This window comes from Salvelinus alpinus, chromosome 12 (genome assembly GCF_045679555.1).
Source record: "Salvelinus alpinus chromosome 12, SLU_Salpinus.1, whole genome shotgun sequence".
Classification (NCBI taxonomy): domain Eukaryota; kingdom Metazoa; phylum Chordata; class Actinopteri; order Salmoniformes; family Salmonidae; genus Salvelinus; species Salvelinus alpinus.
This window is the reverse complement of record NC_092097.1, coordinates 38,659,633-38,677,567: the sequence shown is the minus strand read 5'-3', so window position 1 is coordinate 38,677,567 and position 17,935 is coordinate 38,659,633. Positions and strand designations below refer to the sequence as shown.

At 45.2% G+C, this 17,935-nt stretch overlaps 1 protein-coding gene across 1 annotated transcript in view; it reads right to left on the bottom strand.

Moving 5' to 3' along the window:
- The window catches only part of prelp (proline/arginine-rich end leucine-rich repeat protein), a 20,187-nt gene extending 6,589 nt beyond the window's left edge, over window positions 1-13,598 (bottom strand). The window contains exon 1 of the mRNA XM_071336183.1: window positions 13,463-13,598. The gene's annotated coding sequence lies outside the window, so the exon portion shown is untranslated. The remainder of the gene's footprint in view (window positions 1-13,462) is intronic.
- Window positions 13,599-17,935: the final 4,337 nt, after the last annotated feature.

Below are 17,935 nucleotides of genomic sequence, written 5' to 3'. Positions count from 1 at the left end.
TGTCACGTTCCTGACCTGTTTTCTCTTGTTTTGTATGTGTTTATTGGTCAGGGCGTGAGCGGGGTGGGCATTTATATGTGTTGTGTTTCTATGTTGGGTTAAAGGCTTGCCTGGTATGGCTCTCAATTAGAGGCAGGTGTTTGGCATTTCCTCTGATTGAGAGTCATATTAAGGTAGGTTGTTCTCACTGTTTGTTTGTGGGTGAATGTCTCCTGTGTCTTTCGTGTCTGTGTATGTGCACCACACGGGACTGTCTTGGCTGTTCGTTCGTTTGATGTAGTCTGTTCCTGTTCGTGAGTTCTGCGTGTAGTTATGTAAGTTCCATGTTCAGGTCTGTCTACGTCGTGTTTGTTATTTTGTAATTTCCAAGTGTTTTCGTATTTCGTCTTTGTGTTTCAATAAATATCATTTATGTCTAATTACCTCGCTGCGTATTGGTCCACCGATCCTTCTCTCCTCTCCTCGTCCGAGGAGGAAGACGACAGCCGTAACAGAATCACCCACCTAACTAGGACCAAGCGGCGGGGGAGAGCTCAACAGAGCAACCAGGACTCATGGACATGGGAGGAGATCCTGGACGGCAAAGGACCCTGGGCTCAGCCAGGGGAATATCGCCGTCCCAAGGCGGAGCTGGAGGCAGCGAAGGCAGAGAGGCGCTGGTATGAGGAGGCAGCGCGGCGACGCGGTTGGGAGCCCGAGAGTCAGACCCAAAAATTTCTTGGGGGGGGGGCACACGAGGAGTGTGGCAAAGCCGGGTAGGATACCTGAGCCAACTCCCCGTGCTTACCGTGGAGTGAGAGGGCGTCGTACTGGTCAGACACCGTGTTATGCGGTGGAGCGCACGGTGTCCCCAGTACGCGTGCTTAGCCCAGTGCGGGCTATTCCACCTTGCCGCACTGGGAGGGCTAGGTTGGGCATCGAGCCGGATGTCATGAAGCCGGCCCAACGTATCTGGCCTCCAGTACGTCTCCTCGGGCCGGCGTACATGGCACCAGCCTTACAGGTGGTGTCCCCGGTTCGCCTGCATAGCCCAGTGCGGGTTATTCCACCTCGCCGCACTGGCAGGGCTACGGGGACCATTCAACCTGGTAAGGTTGGGGAGGCTTGGTGCTCAAGAGCACGTGTCCTCCTTCACGGTCCGGTATACCCGGTGCCACCTCCAAGTACCAGTCCACCGGTGGCAGCCCCCCGCACCAGGCTGTCTCTCCGGGTTCTCTCTCCAGCTGCTCCCACCTGTCCAGCGCTGTCAGAGCTTTCCTCCTCTCCAGCGCAGCCAGTGCCTATACCACGCACCAGGCTGTCTCTCCGTCTCCTCCCTACAGAACTGCCCGTCTGCCCAGCGGCGCCTGAACTGCCCGTCTGCCCAGCGGCGCCTGAACTGCCCGTCTGCCCAGCGGCACCTGAACTGCCCGTCTGCCCAGCGGCGCCTGAACTGCCCGTCTGCCCAACGGCGCCTGAACTGCCCGTCTGCCATGAGCCTGCAAAGCTGCCCGTCTGCCATGAGCCTGCAAAGCCGCCCGTCTGCCAAGAGCCTACAGAGCCTTCCGCCAGACCGGATCAGCCAGAGCCTTCCGCCAGACCGGATCAGCCAGAGCCTTCCGCCAGACCGGATCAGCCAGAGCCTTCCGCCAGACCGGATCAGCCAGAGCCTTCCGCCAGACCGGATCAGCCAGAGCCTTCCGCCAGACCGGATCAGCCAGAGCCTTCCGCCAGACCGGATCAGCCAGAGCCTTCCGCCAGACCGGATCAGCCAGAGCCTTCCGCCAGACCGGATCAGCCAGAGCCGTCCAGCCAGGACCTGCCAGAGCCGTCCAGCCAGGACCTGCCAGAGCCGTCCAGCCAGGACCTGCCAGAGCCGTCCAGCCAGGACCTGCCAGAGCCGTCCAGCCAGGACCTGCCAGAGTCCCTCAGCCAGGACCTGCCAGAGTCCCTCAGCCAGGACCTGCCAGAGTCCCTCAGCCAGGACCTGCCAGAGTCCCTCAGCCAGGACCTGCCAGAGTCCCTCAGCCCGGAGCTGCCCCTTATCCCGGTGCTGCCCCTTATCCCGGTGCTGGCCCTTATCCCGGTGCTGCCCCTTCATTTAGGTGGTTTTAGTTGGAGGGTGGTCATTGGGAGGGGGATACAGAAGCGGGGAGTGACTATGGTGGTGTGGGGACAGCGTCCGGAGCCTGAGCCACCACCGTGGTCAGATGCCCACCCAGACCCTCCCCTAGACTTTGTGCTGGTGCGCCCGGCGTTCGCACCTTAAGGGGGGGGTTATGTCACGTTCCTGACCTGTTTTCTCTTGTTTTGTATGTGTTTATTGGTCAGGGCGTGAGCGGGGTGGGCATTTCTATGTGTTGTGTTTCTATGTTGGGTTAAAGGCTTGCCTGGTATGGCTCTCAATTAGAGGCAGGTGTTTGGCATTTCCTCTGATTGAGAGTCATATTAAGGTAGGTTGTTCTCACTGTTTGTTTGTGGGTGATTGTCTCCTGTGTCTTTCGTGTCTGTGTATGTGCACCACACGGGACTGTCTTGGCTGTTCGTTCGTTTGATGTAGTCTGTTCCTGTTCGTGAGTTCTGCGTGTAGTTATGTAAGTTCCATGTTCAGGTCTGTCTACGTCGTGTTTGTTATTTTGTAATTTCCAAGTGTTTTCGTATTTCGTCTTTGTGTTTCAATAAATATAATTTATGTCTAATTACCTCGCTGCGTATTGGTCCACCGATCCTTCTCTCCTCTCCTCGTCCGAGGAAGAGGAGGAAGACGACAGCCGTAACAGCCGGTCTGGTCAGAATGGACCAATTTGCCAATTAAAGTGCTAAGCCTGTTAGCCAGGGTTTTTGCTAAAATCTTTTGGTCTGTATTAAGGAGGGATATTGGTCTGTATGACCCTACCTCTTCTGGCTCTTTACCCTTCTTATTTATAACTGTAATGAATGCTTCATCCAATGTAGATGGGAGAGCTCCATCCTCCTTGGCCTGAACCAACATTTTGTGCAGGTAGGGAGAGAGCATGTTGCTGAATGTTTTATAGAATTCACTAGGGTATCCATCTGGGCCCGGGGTCTTGCCACTCTTTAGAGATTTAATTGTTTCTCGAATTTCTTCAAGAGATATTTCCTTATTCAGGAAGTTACAATCTTCCTGGTTCAGGGCAGGAAGATTACAGTCCTCCAAAAAGTTTTGCATAATTAAGGGGTTAGGATCTGCTTTAGATGTATATAGAGTCTCATAAAACTGACGGAATCTGTCATTGATGTCTTTGGGGGAAGAGAGTAATTCCCCAGATGCAGATTTAACTTTGTGAATCATTCGGTCACTCACATTTTTTCGAAGTTGTCTGGCGAGTAATTTGTGTGGTTTGTCACCAAACTCAAAATATTTTTGCTTGGCGTAGAGAAAAGATTTAGCAATTTTAGCTGAGAGAATCTGATTATATTCAAATTTTAAAGAGGTAATTTTTTTTATGTTTCTCCATAGATGGATGTCTAGCATTCTCCCTATCCAGTAAGTGAATTTGTCCCTCCAGTTCTACCAATTTTCCCCTGTTTTGCCTACTCCTGGCAGTCTGATAGGAGATGATACAGCCTCTCAAATAAGCCTTAAGTGTTTCCCACAATAATGCTGGGGAAGTCTCTGTGTTGTCGTTGGTATCAAAGAAAAATGTAATTTGGTCTTTAAGATGTTCACAGAATGTTGGTTCTGTGAGAAGCTGAGGATTCAACCTCCAGACCCTCTCGTTTGGTACGATGTCACCCAATCTCAGGGAGAAGGTGAGTGGACTGTGGTCCGAGATTATAATATCATGATACCTCACATTACAGGTATAGGGGAGTAGTTTAGCATCAACCAAAAAGTAGTCAATTCGAGTATAAACATTGTGAACATGAGAGTAAAAGGAGTATTCCCTACCCATATCAAATAAGTTAGAATTCTTTATGTAGGTATTCAAGAATTCACTTGAATAGGAGGTGGGGGTTCGCCGGGTAGAGGATCTGTCCAAATATTGGTCTAGCACACAGTTAAGGTCCCCTCCAATGACCAGGTTAGTATGGGAGATATCTGGAATCAGGGCAAGGACTCTTTTGAAAAAAGAGGGGTTATCAATGTTTGGCCCATAGATATTTAGTAGAGTTACAGAAGTAGAGTGGATCTCTCCTATTACGATCACATAACGACCCTCTTTATCCACAATAGTGGTTTTATGTAGAAAGGGAATTCCTTTCCGTACCAGAATCGCTGTGCCTCTCGTTTTGGCAGAGAAGTTAGAGTGATACACTTGCCCCACCCACCTACATTTAAGTCTGCTATGAGAATTATTTTTCAGATGGGTTTCTTGCAAAAATATAATATCAGACGAGAGTGCTTTCAAGTGGGCTAGGACCTTGCCTCTCTTAATTGGTTCGTTTAAACCCTTGACATTCCAGGAAGTGAATGTGAGCCCCGCCCCCCTCTCATTTGTAGTTCCTATGGTGGCCTGCATAACATGTAACTCAATAAAAAGGTAAGAAAGCGCACCAAACCATCACGATCAGCATATGTAGCAGCTACACCCGAGCAGTATCCAACCAGCCCCTCCCCCCCTGCAAGCACCTTTACTTCCCACCCTGTTCCCCTACTTTCCCCACTATTTACCCCCCCGATCAACCCACCTTTAACAGGAATACACAAATAGGAGAGAAAAAAATAGAAAAAGAAAAATAATAAACACATTGTCTGGCCGATGCCAAAAAAGCACGGCGCGACCTCGAACAAGAGGTAAAACAAAAATAAAATCCCAACTATACGTTCACCTCTCACTATCCTAGAACTTCTACTAACATGTGAACTGAGGAGGCTCCCGCGATTAAAGTGTTCAATTAGCATCTAATAAACCTAAAGAGAATAAGTTGCAACTTAAACATATTGCGCACTTAAGCGTCATCTTGGGTCAATCCCTGAGATAAGCAAGATATAGCATCACAAGATTATATTGCTAAGCAATGCCGGTCTAAACATGAACCATCAGCAACCGACATAGACAGCAGTACATTTACATATTGTGGGTTAGATCGGAAACAAGAATTTTTCTAAATTAAACGTACCCCCCAATCAGAAAATAAATAAATAAAAAGGTTATATATATATACATACACATACACACACACACACATACATACATATACACACACATACATACACACATACATACATACATACATACATACATACATACATACATACATACATACATACATACATACATACATACACACACACACCCAAAAAATACATATAAAAGTATATATATTAAAAAAATATATATACATATACACACACACACCCATACATATATACATATGCACAAAACATCAACTTGCTATCCAGGTGTCTGTGTCTGCCCCTTCCCAACCATCACCCCCAGTCCCCTGCAAGCAATAAATAAATGGTATTGTAATAACAATAAATGTAAGAATTGAAAAATAAATAACGAAACAAAACAAAAAAATGGGGGAATATAAGTATATTCATCCGAAAGTTTCAATGATCAAACCTGGAAGGCATCCCAAATAGGCATCGCTCTGAACACAGCCAGAATGAAAGTGACTTTAACTGAGAGCTCTGACCGCCCTCCACAGCATCTTACATGTTCGGTAGCCCTTGTTGAGACCGTTCAATACGGTTTCACCCGTTATGGTATAGTATGGGTTCGATTCCATGAGCAGACCCTAACACACAATGACAAGGCACTCTAACCTGTACGGGGGATTGGCGTATGTTCCCGGATAAACTTCTCTGCGTCCAAAACCGAGGAGAGCCAAATCTTCTCACCGGAAGGCGGGGTAATTCTTAGTCTTGCAGGGAAGAGCAAGGCTGGGCGAAGATGGAGTTTGTAGAGTTTGGTCATGACATCTCTGTAGTCGCCGCGGTGCTTTGCCACATCGGGCGCATAATCCTCATAGACACGGAAGGGGTGCCCTTTATGTAACAGGTTGCCCCTCATTCGGGCCTCGCGCAGGATAAGATCCTTGGTCTTGAAACTGTGACAACAGATGATTACTGGACGAGGACGTTGGCCCGGTCCAGACACTGGGACAAGGGCGCGATGTGCACGGTCCAGCTGGGGGTCCGAAGCCAAAACATCCGATCCCATTGCATCCTTCAATAGCTTGGCGGAGAAGTCGGTGGGGCGAGATCCCGCCTCAACCCCCTCTGCCAGACCAACAACGCGAAGGTTATTACGTCTGGAACGGCCCTCCAGGTCGACCACTTTCACAGAAAGCCTCTGCACCCTATCCTGCAGTGACGAGCATAGCTTCTCTAACTCGTCGATCCTACCAGCGTTGAATTCAGAAGCTTTCTCAAGGTCCACAATACTCTGGCCCTGCGAAGCGACCGTTCGAATGGTGCTCTCGATTTTGGTGTCCAGTTCAGCAATAGTAGCCTTAAGATCCTCAGCTAAAGCAACACGTAGTTCTCCCAAAGCCCGGGTAAGTTCTGTAAGTGTCACGTTGTTGCCTGTGCCTTCCGCCATGTCTGTCTCGTTGTTTGGTGTGGAGTAGGCCTCCGATGTGGATTTATTGTCCTTTGGTTGCTTATTACTCGGCATTTTTACACAGAAAGTTACAATGTTGTATTAGAAAGAAACGTTTGTTGTAAAAAGTATCATAAAGTAGGTTAAGTTAGATTATTTCGCAAAAAAGTTGCAGGAGCCTCTCACACACCGCCGTTCACTCCAACATGCTAGCTCCGCCCCAAAAGAGAACTACTTGACACATTGGAAAGAATCAATCAAAAAAACGGAGAAAATTGGAACGCTACCTGGCCTTAAACAGAGAGTACACAGTGCAGAATACCTGACCACTGTGACTGACTCAAAACTAAGAAAAGCCTTGATTATGTACAGACTCAGTGAGCATAGCATTGCTATTGAGAGTGGCTGCCATAGGTAGACCAGGCTCTCAAGAGAAGACAAGATATGTGACCACTGTCCATAACATTTCTTGAAAACCGAGCTGCACTTTCTAACCCCCTGTCAAATGTACGACCATATGAGACACATATTTCCCTCAAATTACACAAACCCACAAAGAATTCGAACACAAATCAATCCCAGCAGCAAAATGTGTGACAATCCCCCCCCCCCCCCCCCATTGTACTCTCTTGAAACTTTTTGCTTGTGTAGTAATGTTTACTGTTAATGTTTGATTGTTTCTGTCTTTGTGTTGTTTAATCCCTTTGTTGGTTTTTGTCATTGTTGTTTTGGCAATGTCAACACGTTTCCCATGGCAATAAAGCCACTTTGAAATTAATTTAATTGACAGAGAGACAGAAACCGAGCGACAGAGAGACAGAGACCCAGAGACAGAGACCGAGCGACAGAGAGACAGAGAAACAGAGACAGAGAGACAGAGACCCAGAGACAGAGACCCAGAGACCCAGAGACAGAGACCCAGAGACCCAGAGACCCAGAGACAGAGACCCAGAGACAGAGAGACCGAGACCCAGAGATAGAGAGACAGAGACAGAGAGACAGAGAGATAGAGACCTAGAGATAGAGACCTAGAGACAGAGAGATAGAGACCTAGAGACAGAGAGATAGAGACAGAGCGACAGAGAGACAGAGAGATAGAGACAGAGAGACAGAGACCCAGAGATAGAGACAGAGAGATAGAGACCCAGAGATAGAGACAGAGACCCAGAGATAGAGACAGAGACCCAGAGATAGAGACCCAGAGATAGAGACAGAGAGATAGAGACAGAGAGACAGAGACCCAGAGATAGAGACAGAGAGATAGAGACCCAGAGATAGAGACAGAGACCCAGAGATAGAGACCCAGAGATAGAGACAGAGACCCAGAGATAGAGACAGAGAGATAGAGACCCAGAGATAGAGACAGACACCCAGAGACAGACACCCAGAGACCCAGAGACAGAGAGACAGAGAGACAGAGATAGAGATAGAGACCCAGAGATAGAGACAGAGACATAGAGACCCAGAGATAGAGACAGACACCCAGAGACAGACACCCAGAGACCCAGAGACAGAGAGACAGAGAGACAGAGATAGAGATAGAGACCCAGAGATAGCGACAGAGACATAGAGACCCAGAGACAGAGAGTCCGAGACCCAGAGACAGAGAGATAGAGACAGAGAGACAGAGAGACCGAGACCCAGAGACAGAGAGATAGAGACAGAAAGACAGAGAGACCGAGACAGAGAGTGGGAGGGAGGAAAAAGAGATTGTGGCAAAATGTTATGGTAAATGTGACATTTGGTAAAGAACCAGATATAAGCACCTTTTATATATGCCCCTTTATTTGGTGTGACTTTGTTTCTAAATCGTTTATGATGCAGTTTAAATGGGAGTTATGATTGCGTTGTTTGTTAAACCTTAAAAGTGATCACAGTTTAAAGTGGATTACTTGCTAGCAGCCACTACAGTAAATGTTTTCCTCTAGCCTTTTGCAGGGTTTGGTAATCTGCTTATATAAAGGCTGAGTTGAGAGCAGTGACCTGTGCAGGCGAAGCACACAGACATGGTTCTCATTAATTACCGGGTGAAGCACTAGCTTTTCCTTTATAGCTGTTAAAAATGAGAGAGAGAGAGAGAGAGAGAGAGAGAGAGAGAGAGAGAGAGAGAGAGAGAGAGAGAGAGAGAGAGAGAGAGAGAGAGAGAGAGAGAGAGAGAGAGAGAGAGAGAGAGAGAGAGAGAGAGAGAGAGAGAGAGAGAGAGAGAGAGAGAGAGAGAGAGAGAGAGAGAGAGAGAGAGAGAGAGGAGAGAGAGAGAGAGAGAGAGAGAGAGAGAGAGAGAGAGAGAGAGAGAGAGAGAGAGAGAGAGAGAGAGAGAGAGAGAGAGAGAGAGAGAGAGAGAGAGAGAGAGAGAGGGGTGAGTTTTAAGAGGGAGCTAATGTTTTGGGGCTCTATTCAATCTGGATCCCTGCAGCATTACAGATTCCCGTGATAGAAATGTTAAGGTCATTTCAGATTGAGCCAACACGTGCAGCATTTACTGTGAATGCAATCTACGGTAAAGCGGGAACATTGCCTTTCAATCACGCTGTAAAGCTGAACTTCTGAGATGCGTATTGAATAGAGAACTTGGTCCAGTGTGAGTGGATCCTAAAGAGGGGGAACAGAGAGACTGGAGTTCTGAGACGCCCAGCAGGGGACCCTAAGTAGTCTATTTCTCCATCTCTCTCTGTCTTCCTCTCTTTTCTCTTGGTCTCTCTCACTCTCTCTCTCTGGCAATCTTACAACCTAGCATACAGGAGACCACATCAAACCAGTTGTTGGTCATTAGTTAGTAATTGACAGAGTTCCCAAGATACAACAAGTGACTACTCACAACAGTGAGTATCAGCATCTTACAACAGTGTGGGATTGACTGTGTTTTTCTGTGCTTTGTTTGTTGTGAGAAAGCCTTCTGTTGAGTCTGATAAATAGCTGAGAATCATTGCAAAACTATTCTCCTAGCCAGAGTCTGTCCAGGCCAGGATAAACAGTTCTAAACTTCCATTCCTCCCAAACTAATCGTGTTCCTGGCAATGCCACTCAGCCCAGAGTGTGATTTCACTTTTCCTCTCTCAGTAGTCCAGAACTCCAACAGCTATAATCAGATGTTACGACTTCAGGACAGAGAGTTAGGGCTGTTGGTAGACACAAGAGAGAGATGACAGAGTTCTGCACATCTATACTACAGTCACAGCTATGTGTCTGTGACTTAGGGTTGTTAGTCATCAAGATATAAAAAATCCTACAATGTGATTTTCTGGATTTTTTTTCTTCTAATTTTGTCTGTCATAGTTGAAGTGTACCTATGATGAAAATTACAGGCCTCTCTCATCTTTTTAAGTGGGAGAACTTGCACAATTGGTGGCTGACTAAATACTTTTTGCCCCACTGTATATATTTATATTTATATATATATATATATACAGTGGGGAGAACAAGTATTTGATACACTGACAATTTTGCAGGTTTTCCTACTTACAAAGCATGTAGAGGTCTGTCATTTTTATCATAGGTACACTTCAACTGTGAGAGACGGAATCTAAAACAAAAATCCAGAAAATCACATTGTATGATTTTTAAGTAATTAATTTGCATTTTATTGCATGACATAAGTATTTGATACATCAGAAAAGCAGAACTGAATATTTGGTACAGAAACCTTAGTTTGCAATTACAGAGATCATACGTTTCCTGTAGTTCTTGACCAGGTTTGCACACACTGCAGCAGGGATTTTGGCCCACTCCTCCATACAGACCTTCTCCAGATCCTTCAGGTTTCGGGGCTGTCGCTGGGCAATACGGACTTTCGGCTCCCTCCAAAGATTTTCTATTGGGTTCAGGTCTGGAGACTGGCTAGGCCACTCCAGGACCTTGAGATGCTTCTTACGGAGCCACTCCTTAGTTGCCCTGGCTGTGTGTTTCGGGTCGTTGTCATGCTGGAAGACCCAGCCACGACCCATCTTCAATGCTCTTACTGAGGGAAGGAGGTTGTTGGTCAAGATCTCGCGATACATGGCCCCATCCATCCTCCCCTCAATACGGTGCAGTCGTCCTGTCCCCTTTGCAGAAAAGCATCCCCAAAGAATGATGTTTCCACCTCCATGCTTCACGGTTGGGATGGTGTTCTTGGGGTTGTACTCATCCTTCTATTCCTCCAAACACGGCGAGTGGAGTTTAGAGCAAAAAGCTCTATTTTTGTCTCATCAGACCACATGACCTTCTCCCATTCCTCCTCTGGATCATCCAGATGGTCATTGGCAAACTTCAGACGGGCCTGGACATGCGCTGGCTTGAGCAGGGGGACCTTGCGTGCGCTGCAGGATTTTAATCCATGACGGCGTAGTGTGTTACTAATGGTTTTCTTTGAGACTGTGGTCCCAGCTCTCTTCAGGTCATTGACCAGGTCCTGCCGTGTAGTTCTGGGCTGATCCCTCACATTCCTCATGATCATTGATGCCCCACGAGGTGAGATCTTGCATGGAGCCCCAGACCGAGGGTGATTGACCGTCATCTTGAACTTCTTCCATTTTCTAATAATTGTGCCAACAGTTGTTGCCTTCTCACCAAGCTGCTTGGCTATTGTCCTGTAGCCCATCCCAGCCTTGTACAGGTCTACAATTTATCCCTGATGTCCTTACACAGCTCTCTGGTCTTGGCCATTGTGGAGAGGTTGGAGTCTGTTTGATTGAGTGTGTGGACAGGTGTCTTTTATACAGGTAACGAGTTCAAACAGGTGCAGTTAATACAGGTAATGAGTGGAGAACAGGAGGGCTTCTTAAAGAAAAACTAACAGGTCTGTGAGAGCCGGAATTCTTACTGGTTGGTAGGTGATCAAATACTTATGTCATGCAATAAAATGCAAATTAATTACTTAAAAATCATACAATGTGATTTTCTGGATTTTTGTTTTAGATTCCGTCTCTCACAGTTGAAGTGTACCTATGATAAAAATGACAGACCTCTACATGCTTTGTAAGTAGGAAAACCTGCAAAATCGGCAGTGTATCAAATACTTGTTCTCCCCACTGTATATACAGTACCAGTCAAAATTTTGGACACACCTACTCATTCCACGGTTTTCCTTTATTTTTACTATTTTCTACATTGTAGAATAATAGTGACGACATCAAAACGATGAAATAACACATATGGAATAATGTAGTAACCAAAAAAGTGTTAAACAAATCAAAATATGTTTTATATTTCAGATTCTTTAAAGTAGCCACCCTTTGCCTTGATGACAGCTTTGAACACTCTTGGCTTTCTCTCAACCAGCTTCATGAGGTGGTCACCTGGCATGTATTTCAATTAACAGGTGTGCCCTGTTAAAAGTAAATTTGTGGAATTTAATGCGTTTGAGCCAATCGGTTGTATTGTGACAAGGTAGGGTTGGTATCCAGAAGATAGCCCTATTTGGTAAAATACCAAGTCCATATTATGGCAAGAACAGCTCAAATAAGCAAAGAGAAACGACTTCAAGACATTTAAGGTCAGTCAATCCGGAAACTTCAATAACTTTTAAAGTTTCTTCAAGTGCAGTCGCAAAAATCATCAAGAACTATGATGAAACTGGTTCTCATGAGGACTGCCACAAGAAAGGAAGACCCAGAGTTACCTCTGCTGCAGAGGATAAGTTCATTTGATTTACCAGATTTAGAAATTGGTATTAACTGCACCTCAGATTGCAGCCCAAATAAATGCTTCAGAGTTCAAGTAATAGACACATCTCAACATCAACTGTTTAGAGGAGACTGCGTGAATCAGGTCTTCATGGTCAAACTGCTGCAAAGAAACCACTACTAAAGGACAGCAATAAGAAAACGAGACTTGCTTGGGTCAAGAAACACGGACAATGGACATTAGACCGGTGGAAATCTGTCCTTTGGTCTGATGAGTCCAAATTTGAGATTTTTGCTTCCAACCGCCGTGTCTTTGTGAGATGCAGAGTAGGTGAATGGATGATCTCCACATGTGTGGTTCCCAACGTGAAGCATCCTGCAGGAATACGCCATCCCATCTGGTTTGCGCTTAGTAGGACTATCATTTGTTTTTCAAGAGGACAATGACCCAAAACACACACAATGTTAAATAAGAAACTTTGTTTTGGCAGAATGATATAGATATTTTATAGCAAGTGTTAGACAACAGATAATGTTGTATGATCAACAATGATCCGTTTTAGCAATGTTTCCCATGCAGCCAAAAATGTTGTCAATAATGAATTCAATTGACAGTTTTATTTCTGTGTAAAAACACAGATATCCAATTCAACAGAACCAGTCCAGACCACAGACCATTATGAAGGAATGAACATTCCTGAGATGTTTCTGGAAATTTCAGAAAGCTTCTCCTCTCTTTTCAAAGACATTGATCAACAAAAATCTGTATATAACAGTGACCTACCAATCCTAGCAGACAGACAGACGTCTTGACAGATACCTGGACAGTTGTCAAGCCCTATCTGATTTAAAGCTTAGAGCTGTAGAGGGTAGCGTGATATAGCCAAACACAGCAAAGCAATGTTTTCCTAAATCTGACTGTGAAAAATAACTTCACTTTCAGTTCAGTCTTTTTGCCACCCAGTACTACCCTTCCATCAACTTGCAACAAGAAAGCAGCATGTTTAGCTGAACGAAATTGATAGGTGTGTCGCTATTTGTCTGAATGTCGCAGAGCAGCAGCGTTCTAGAATCTGCTTTGTGAGAAAACAACAAACGCTCTAGTGCAAGCTCTCTCTTTGGGAGGAGAGGACAGTACCACTCTCATTCAGCATCTCTATAGAAACACACACTGTCAGGCTCTGTTCACGTCCGCCTCTCTGCCAAGACACGCACACACAAACACACACTCCTCGTCCCACATACACCTCACACACTGTAAGACACACACACTCTCTCCTGGTCTTGCTTTGTTTACATGCTGTTATCGAGCGTGTCACATCTAATAGCATCCCCCCTGGAGGAAAGAAACAACAAATATTGTCTTACCTGCCAATGGTACCTGCCCTCTTTTATCAAGTTGAGAGTTTTCTGTCTCTATGCTCTCTGTCTCTCTTACCCTTACCTCTCTCTTCCTCTCCCTCCCTCCCTCTCTTCTTCTCAGTGGACAAGCCTCCTATTGGATGGTTCCCTGGTTATTTTTCCCTCTGAAAGTCATAGTGTTTCCCAATCTCCTCCCCTCTCCTCTCCTCTCCTCTCCTCTCCTCTCCTCTCCTCTCCTCTCCTCTCCTCTCCTCTCCTCTCCTCTCCTCTCCTCTCCCCTCCCCTCCCCTCCCACTCTCTGGCCCTCCACAGCAGAGATCAACAATTAATCTCGGTCACACTTTACTACTTGGATAGTCCGGATATTCCATCTGTAGTTGCTCTACATATGGTCATACTATCCACAAATGATCTGTTGATAAGCAAGGTTAGGTTTAGAAAAAGAGTTAGGTTAAGGGTTAAGGTTAGGGTTAGAGCTAGGGTTACTAGATAGTCTACAAACTAACTATCCTAAATAAAGTGTTACAATCTCCACTGTTGGAGGATGTTTTCTCACCATGCTCTGTGCGTGTGCATGTGTGTGTTTGTTAAGTCGTTTTTAATTTACAGTTGAAGTCGGAAGTTTACAGACACCTTAGCCAAAATACATTTAAACTCAGTTTTCCACAATTTCTGACATTTAATCCTAGTTAACATTCCCTGGCTTAGGTCAGTTAGGATCACCACTTTATTTTAGAATGAGAAATGTCAGAATAATAGTAGATAGAATGATTTATTTCAGCTTTTATTTCTTTCATCACATTCCCAGTGGTTCAGAAGTTTACATACACTCAATTAGTATTTGGTAGCATTGCCTTTAAATTGTTTAACTTGGGTCAAACATTTCGGGTAGCATTCCACAAGCTACCCATAATAAGTTGGGTGAATTTTGGCCCATTCCTCCTGACAGAGCGGGTGTAACTGAGTCAGGTTTGTAGGCCTCCTTGCTCGCACACACTTTTTCAGTTCTGCCCACAAATGTTCTATGGGATTGAGGTCAGGGCTTTGTGATGGCCACTCCAATACCTTGACTTTGTTGTCCACAAGCCATTTTGCCACAACTTTGGAAGTATGCTTGGGGTCATTGTCCATTTGGAAGACCCATTTGCCACCAAGCTTTAACTTCCTGACTGATGTCTTGAGATGTTGCTTCCACATAATTTTCCTGCCTCATGATGCCATCTATTTTATGAGTGCACCAGTCCCTCCTGCAGCAAAGCACCCCCACAACATGATGCTGCCACCCCTGTGCTTCACGGTTGGGATGGTGTTCTTCGGGCTTGCAAGCCTACCCCTTTTTCCTCCAAACATAACGATGGTTATTATGGCCAAACAGTTCAATTTTGGTTTCATCAGACCAGAGGACATTTCTCCAAAAAATACGAACTTTGTCCCCATGTGCAGTTGCAAACCGTAGTCTGGCTTTTTTTATGGTGGTTTTGGAGCAGTGGCTTCTTCCTTGCCGAGCGGCCTTTCAGGTTATGTCGATATAGGACTCGTTTTACTGTGGATATAGATACTTTTGTACTTGTTTCCTCCAGCATCTTCACAAGGTTCTTTGCTGTTGTTCTGGGATTGATTTGCACTTTTCGCACCAAAGTACGTTCATCTCTAGGAGACAGAATGAGTCTCCTTCCTGAGCGGTATGACGGCTGCGTGGTCCCATGGTGTTTATACTTGCGTACTATTGTTTGTACAGATGAACGTGGTACTTTCAGGCGTTTGGTAATTGCTCCCAAGGATGAGCCAGACTGGTGGAGGTCTACAATTTTTTTTCTGAGGTCTTGGCTGACTTCCTTTAATTTTCCCATGATGTCAAGCAAAGAGGCACTGAGTTTGAAGGTAGGCCTTGAAATACATCCACAGGTACACCTCCAGTTGACTCAAATGATGTCAATTAGCCTATCAGAAGCTTCTAAAGCCATGACATCATTTTCTGGAATTTTCCAAGCTGTTTAAAGGCACAGTCAACTTAGTGTATGTAAACTTCTGACCCACTGGAATTGTGATACAGTGAATTATAAGTGAAATAATCTGTCTGTAAACAATTGCTGGAAAAATACTTGTATCATGCACAAAGTAGATTTCCTAACCAACTTGCCAAAACTATAGTTAGTTAACAAGAAATTTGTGGAGTGGTTGAAAAACGAGTTTTAATGACGCCAACCTAAGTGTTTGTTAACTTCCGACTTCAACTGTAAATTACGACCTGGGAAATAGTTACAGGGGAGAGGAGGAGGGATGAATGAGCCAAATGGAAGATTAGGTGACCATGATGCAATATGGTCCAATTCATGCACCTATCAATATAACATAATGTCATCCCTACTGCCTCTGATATGGTGTACTCACTAAACACAAATACCGCATTTGTAAATTATGTCTGAGTGTTGAAGTGTGCCCCTGGCTGTCCGTAAATAAATAAAAGTACAAGAATAGTGCCATATGGTTTGCTTAATATAAGGAATTTGATGTATTGCATTTACTTGTACTTTGTACTTTTAGTATGACGACTGAATAATTTCTCCACTTTAAGTACATTCAAAACCAGAAACTTTTAGACTTTTAGTTAAGTAGTATTTTACTGGGTGGCTTTCACTTTTTCTATTAAGGTATCTTTACTTTTACTCAAGTATGACAATTTAGTACTTTTTACACCATTGAGTGTGTGTGTGTGTGTGTGTGTGTGTGTGTGTGTGTGTGTGTGTGTGTGTGTGTGTGTGTGTGTGTGTGTGTGTGTGTGTGTGTGTGTGTGTGTGTGTGTGTGTGTGTGTGTGTGTGTGTGTGTGTTTCTGTGTGTGTGTGTTTCTGTGTGTGGCTGTGGCAAGTGTCAATCATAACCTAAAATAGAACTCTGACCACCAAAAAAGCCCTCCCATTCACCCTCTTGGTCCTAGACTTTGGCATAGTTAAAAGGCCAGTGCCAGAGGACCTGAGGGACCTACTGGGTACATAACTTAAAAGCTTGTCTGACATGTATTGGGGTGCAAAATCGTGGATTGATTTAAAAACAAACAGAATAATCTTAAAATGAATTCTAAAACTCACAGGCAGCCAGTGCAGAGACCTTAAACCGGTGTAATGTGTGCTCTCCAACTGGTCTTGGTCAGTACCCGTGCTGCAGCATTATGTATGTTTTGCAGTTGACCGTTGGCTTTCTTGGGTAGATCAGACAGGAGAGGATTACAGTAGTCAAGCCTGCTTGTAATAAATACATGGATGAGTCTCTCTGTATCAGCCTGAGCGGCCGCACCTTGGCATTGTTCCTCAGGTGGTGAAAAGCTATTTTGTTCATGTTCCTAATGTGTGACTCGAAACTGAGTTCAGAATCTAAAATAACACCTAGGTTTTTTACCTGGTGTTTTAATTTTATTGCCCGTGAATTTAAATGCCAGATTCTCTATCTGTGCTTTGGCTCCAACAATACGTACCTCAGTCTTGACTTGGACAAGATGTGTGAAAAGGTATTATATTGGTCCCATGACTTGAATGGGATTTGTGTATTTCTTAGCATTTGGAAACAGTGCCCGAGAAACTAAACCAAAGCATGGTTTGCTCTCATACCTTGTCCATAGACTGCTTACAGGGTAAGAAAACCAATATGGAATTCTGTAATTTCTATGAACTATTCCTTTAAGCTTTGTATTATGTGATGTGCTGTATCGCACAGAGCAGCTGTGTGGTTAGAGCAATGGGGAGTCTTATCCAGTGTGGTGTGGTGTGGTGTGGTGTGGTGTGTGTGTGTGTGTGTGTGTGTGTGTGTGTGTGTGTGTGTGTGTGTGTGTGTGTGTGTGTGTGTGTGTGTGTGTGTGTGTGTGTGTGTGTGTGTGTGCGCGCACATCTCTGTGTGTGTGTGTGTGAAGGTGGAGGTTACAGACACGTTAGCAGCACATTCCTGCAGAATGAGCAGCATGCAACTCAGGGTAACGAGGAGAACACATGTGGAGAACTCTTTCCCTCAGCCCTTTCTCTCCCTCACTCTCTCTTATCCCTCGGGTTCTCCCCCTCTCTCACTCACTCACTCCCTCTCTCCTTCTGTCTTTCAACCCTCCATAACACCTAGTGTTACTGCACCCTACATCCATATCTCAACTATAAACCCCCACTGTTACTGCACCCTACACCTATATCTCAACTATAAACCCCAGTGTTACTGCACCCTACACATATATCTCAACTCTAAACCCCAGTGTTACTGCACCCTACACCTATATCTCATCTACAAACCCCAGTGTTACTGCACCCTACACCCATATCTCATCTACAAACCCCAGTGTTACTGCACCCTACACCTATATCTCATCTACAAACCCCAGTGTTACTGCACCCTACACCCATATCTCATCTACAAACCCCAGTGTTACTGCACCCTACACCTATATCTCATCTACAAACCCCAGTGTTACTGCACGCTACACCCATATCTCATCTACAAACCCG